The sequence below is a fragment of the Halictus rubicundus genome, unplaced genomic scaffold, assembly GCF_050948215.1.
Source record: "Halictus rubicundus isolate RS-2024b unplaced genomic scaffold, iyHalRubi1_principal scaffold0019, whole genome shotgun sequence".
NCBI classification, from domain to species: Eukaryota; Metazoa; Arthropoda; class Insecta; order Hymenoptera; family Halictidae; genus Halictus; species Halictus rubicundus.
The window spans coordinates 1,212,340-1,218,532 of NW_027488560.1; positions in this window are offsets into that span (position 1 = coordinate 1,212,340).

Consider the following 6,193-nt stretch of genomic DNA (forward strand, 5'->3'; position numbering starts at 1 on the left):
ATACAGGATAGGAAAGGATAGAGGATAGGATAGGATAGTGGATAGGACAGGATAGAGCAGACGATAGAGGATAGGATAGGATAGAGGATATGATAGAGAATAGGATAGGATAGAGGATCGGATAGGATAGAATAGAGGATCGGATATGATAGGATAGAGGATCGGATAGGATAGGATAGAGGATAGGATAGGATAGAGGATTGGATAGGATAGACGATAGGATAGGATAGAGGATAGGAAAGGATAGCGGATAGGATAGGATAGAGGATAGGATAGGATAGAGGATAGGATAGGATAGAGGATAGGATAGGATAGACGATAGGATAGGATAGAGGATAGGATAGGATAGAGGATAGGATAGGGGATTGGATAGAATAGAGGATAGGATAGGATAGAGGATAGGATAGGATAGAGGATAGGAGAGGATAGAGGATAGGATAGGATAGGATAGAGGATAGGATAGGATAGACGATAGGATAGGATAGAGGATAGCATAGGATAGAGGATAGGATAGGATAGAGGATAGGATAGGATAGAGGATAGGATATAGGATTGGATAGGGTTGAGGATCGGATAGGATAGAGGATTGGATATTATAGAGGATAGGATAGGGTAGAGGATATGATAGAGAATAGGATAGGATAGAGGATCGGATAGGATAGGATAGAGGATAGGATAGGATAGAGGATAGGATAGGATAGAGGATTGGATAGGATAGACGATAGGATAAGATAGAGGATAGGATAGAGGATAGGATGGGATAGAGTATAGGATAGGATAGAGGATAGGATAGGATTGAGGATAGGATAGGATAGGGGATTGGATAGGATAGAGGATAGGATAGGATAGAGGATAGGATAGGATAGAGGATAGGTTAGGATAGAGGATAGGATAGGATAGAGGATAGGTTAGGATAGAGGATAGGATAGGATAGAGGATAGGATATAGGATTGGATAGGGTAGAGGATCGGATAGGATAGAAGATTGGATATTATAGAGGATAGGATAGGATAGAGGATAGGATAGGGGATAGGATAGGATAGAGAATAGGACAGGATAGAGGATTGGATAGGGGATTGGATAGGATAGACGATAGGATAGGATAGAGGATAGGATAGGATAGAGGATAGGATAGGATAGAGGATAGGATAGGATAGAGGATAGGATATTATAGAGGATGGGATAGGATAGAGGATAGGATATAGGATTGGATAGGGTAGAGGATCGAATAGGATAGAGGATAGGATAGGGGATAGGACATAGGATTGTATAGGATAGACGATAGGATAGGATAGAGGATAGAATAGGATAGAGGATAGGATAGAGGATAGGATAGGATAGAGGATAGGATAGGATAGAGGATAGGATAGGATAGAGGATAGGATAGGATAGAGGATAGGATAGGATAGAGGATAGGATAGGATAGAGGATAGGATAGGATAGAGGATAGGATAGGATAGAGGATAGGATAGGATAGAGGATAGGATAGGATAGAGGATAGGATAGGATAGAGGATAGGATAGGATAGAGGATAGGATAGGATAGAGGATAGGATAGGATAGAGGATAGGATAGGATAGAGGATAGGATAGGATAGAGGATAGGATAGGATAGAGGATAGGAGACGATGGAGGATAGGATAGGATAGAGGATAGGATAGGATAGAGGATAGGATAGGATAGAGGATAGGATAGGATTGAGGATAGGATAGGATAGAGGATAGGATAGGATAGAGGATAGGATAGGATAGAGGATAGGATAGGATAGAGGATAGGATAGGATAGAGGATAGGATAGGATAGAGGATAGGATAGGATAGAGGATAGGATAGAGGATAGGATAGGTTAGAGGATAGGATAGGATAGAGGATAGGATAGGATAGAGGATAGGATAGGATAGAGGATAGGATAGGATAGAGGATAGGATAGGATAGAGGATAGGATAGGATAGAGGATAGGATAGGATAGAGGATTGGATAGGATAGAGGATTGGATAAGATAGAGGATAGGATAGGATACAGGATAGGAAAGGATAGAGGATAGGATAGGATAGTGGATAGGACAGGATAGAGCAGACGATAGAGGATAGGATAGGATAGAGGATATGATAGAGAATAGGATAGGATAGAGGATCGGATAGGATAGAATAGAGGATCGGATATGATAGGATAGAGGATCGGATAGGATAGGATAGAGGATAGGATAGGATAGAGGATTGGATAGGATAGACGATAGGATAGGATAGAGGATAGGAAAGGATAGCGGATAGGATAGGATAGAGGATAGGATAGGATAGAGGATAGGATAGGATAGAGGATAGGATAGGATAGACGATAGGATAGGATAGAGGATAGGATAGGATAGAGGATAGGATAGGGGATTGGATAGAATAGAGGATAGGATAGGATAGAGGATAGGATAGGATAGAGGATAGGAGAGGATAGAGGATAGGATAGGATAGGATAGAGGATAGGATAGGATAGACGATAGGATAGGATAGAGGATAGCATAGGATAGAGGATAGGATAGGATAGAGGATAGGATAGGATAGAGGATAGGATATAGGATTGGATAGGGTTGAGGATCGGATAGGATAGAGGATTGGATATTATAGAGGATAGGATAGGGTAGAGGATATGATAGAGAATAGGATAGGATAGAGGATCGGATAGGATAGGATAGAGGATAGGATAGGATAGAGGATAGGATAGGATAGAGGATTGGATAGGATAGACGATAGGATAAGATAGAGGATAGGATAGAGGATAGGATGGGATAGAGTATAGGATAGGATAGAGGATAGGATAGGATTGAGGATAGGATAGGATAGGGGATTGGATAGGATAGAGGATAGGATAGGATAGAGGATAGGATAGGATAGAGGATAGGTTAGGATAGAGGATAGGATAGGATAGAGGATAGGTTAGGATAGAGGATAGGATAGGATAGAGGATAGGATATAGGATTGGATAGGGTAGAGGATCGGATAGGATAGAAGATTGGATATTATAGAGGATAGGATAGGATAGAGGATAGGATAGGGGATAGGATAGGATAGAGAATAGGACAGGATAGAGGATTGGATAGGGGATTGGATAGGATAGACGATAGGATAGGATAGAGGATAGGATAGGATAGAGGATAGGATAGGATAGAGGATAGGATAGGATAGAGGATAGGATAGGATAGAGGATGGGATAGGATAGAGGATAGGATATAGGATTGGATAGGGTAGAGGATCGAATAGGATAGAGGATAGGATAGGGGATAGGACATAGGATTGTATAGGATAGACGATAGGATAGGATAGAGGATAGAATAGGATAGAGGATAGGATAGAGGATAGGATAGGATAGAGGATAGGATAGGATAGAGGATAGGATAGGATAGAGGATAGGATAGGATAGAGGATAGGATAGGATAGAGGATAGGATAGGATAGAGGATAGGATAGGATAGAGGATAGGATAGGATAGAGGATAGGATAGGATAGAGGATAGGATAGGATAGAGCATAGGATAGGATAGAGGATAGGATAGGATAGAGGATAGGATAGGATAGAGGATAGGATAGGATAGAGGATAGGATAGGATAGAGGATAGGATAGGATAGAGGATAGGATAGGATAGAGGATAGGATAGGATAGAGGATAGGATAGGATAGAGGATAGGACATAGGATTGGATAGGACATAGGATTGGATAGGATAGACGATAGGATAGGGTAGAGGATAGAATAGGATAGAGGATAGGATAGAGGATAGGATAAGTTAGAGGATAGGATAGGATAGAGGATAGGATAGGATAGAGTATAGGATAGGATAGATAATAGGATAGAGGATAGGATAGAGGATAGGATAGAGGATAGGATTGAGGATAGGATAGGATAGAGGATAGGATAGGATAGAGGATAGTATAGGATAGAGGATAGGATAGGATAGAGGATAGGATAGGATAGAGGATAGGATAGGATAGAGGATAGGATAGGATAGAGGATAGGATAGAGGATAGGATAGGTTAGAGGATAGGATAGGATAGAGGATAGGATAGGATAGAGGATAGGATAGGATAGAGGATAGGATAGGATAGAGGATAGGATAGGATAGAGGATAGGATAGGATAGAGGATTGGATAGGATAGAGGATAGGATAAGATAGAGGATAGGATAGGATACAGGATAGGAAAGGATAGAGGATAGGATAGGATAGTGGATAGGACAGGATAGAGCAGACGATAGAGGATAGGATAGGATAGAGGATATGATAGAGAATAGGATAGGATAGAGGATCGGATAGGATAGAATAGAGGATCGGATATGATAGGATAGAGGATCGGATAGGATAGGATAGAGGATAGGATAGGATAGAGGATTGGATAGGATAGACGATAGGATAGGATAGAGGATAGGAAAGGATAGCGGATAGGATAGGATAGAGGATAGGATAGGATAGAGGATAGGATAGGATAGAGGATAGGATAGGATAGACGATAGGATAGGATAGAGGATAGGATAGGATAGAGGATAGGATAGGGGATTGGATAGAATAGAGGATAGGATAGGATAGAGGATAGGATAGGATAGAGGATAGGAGAGGATAGAGGATAGGATAGGATAGAGGATAGGATAGGATAGACGATAGGATAGGATAGAGGATAGCATAGGATAGAGGATAGGATAGGATAGAGGATAGGATAGGATAGAGGATAGGATATAGGATTGGATAGGGTTGAGGATCGGATAGGATAGAGGATTGGATATTATAGAGGATAGGATAGGATAGAGGATAGGATAGGCGATAGGATAGGATAGAGAATAGGATAGGATAGAGGATTGGACAGGGGATTGGATAGGATAGAGGATAGGAGACGATGGAGGTTAGAATAGGATAGAGGATAGGATAGGATAGAGGATTGGATAGGATAGAGGATAGGATAGGATAGAGGATAGGATAGGATAGAGGATTCGCCATAGGATTGGATAGGATAGACGATAGGTTAGGATAGAGGATAGAATAGGATAGATAATAGGATAGAGGATAGGATACAGAATAGGATAGAGGATAGGATAGAGGATAGGATAGGATAGAGGATAGGATAGGGGATAGGATAGGATAGAGGATAGGATAGGATAGAGGATAGGATAGGATAGAGTATAGGATAGGATAGAGGATTGGATAGGATAGAGGATAGGATAAGATAGAGGATAGGATAGGATAGAGGATAGGATAGGATAGAGGATTGGATAGGATAGACGATAGGATAAGATAGAGGATAGGATAGAGGATAGGATGGGATAGAGTATAGGATAGGATAGAGGATAGGATAGGATTGAGGATAGGATAGGATAGGGGATTGGATAGGATAGACGATAGGATAAGATAGAGGATAGGATAGAGGATAGGATAGGATAGTGGATAGGACAGGATAGAGCAGACGATAGAGGATAGGATAGGGTAGAGGATATGATAGAGAATAGGATAGGATAGAGGATCGGATAGGATAGGATAGAGGATAGGATAGGATAGAGGATAGGATAGGATAGAGGATTGGATAGGATAGACGATAGGATAAGATAGAGGATAGGATAGAGGATAGGATGGGATAGAGTATAGGATAGGATAGAGGATAGGATAGGATTGAGGATAGGATAGGATAGGGGATTGGATAGGATAGAGGATAGGATAGGATAGAGGATAGGATAGGATAGAGGATAGGTTAGGATAGAGGATAGGATAGGATAGAGGATAGGTTAGGATAGAGGATAGGATAGGATAGAGGATAGGATATAGGATTGGATAGGGTAGAGGATCGGATAGGATAGAAGATTGGATATTATAGAGGATAGGATAGGATAGAGGATAGGATAGGGGATAGGATAGGATAGAGAATAGGACAGGATAGAGGATTGGATAGGGGATTGGATAGGATAGACGATAGGATAGGATAGAGGATAGGATAGGATAGAGGATAGGATAGGATAGAGGATAGGATAGGATAGAGGATAGGATAGGATAGAGGATGGGATAGGATAGAGGATAGGATATAGGATTGGATAGGGTAGAGGATCGAATAGGATAGAGGATAGGATAGGGGATAGGACATAGGATTGTATAGGATAGACGATAGGATAGGATAGAGGATAGAATAGGATAGAGGATAGGATAGAGGATAGGATAGGATAGAGGATAGGATAGGATAG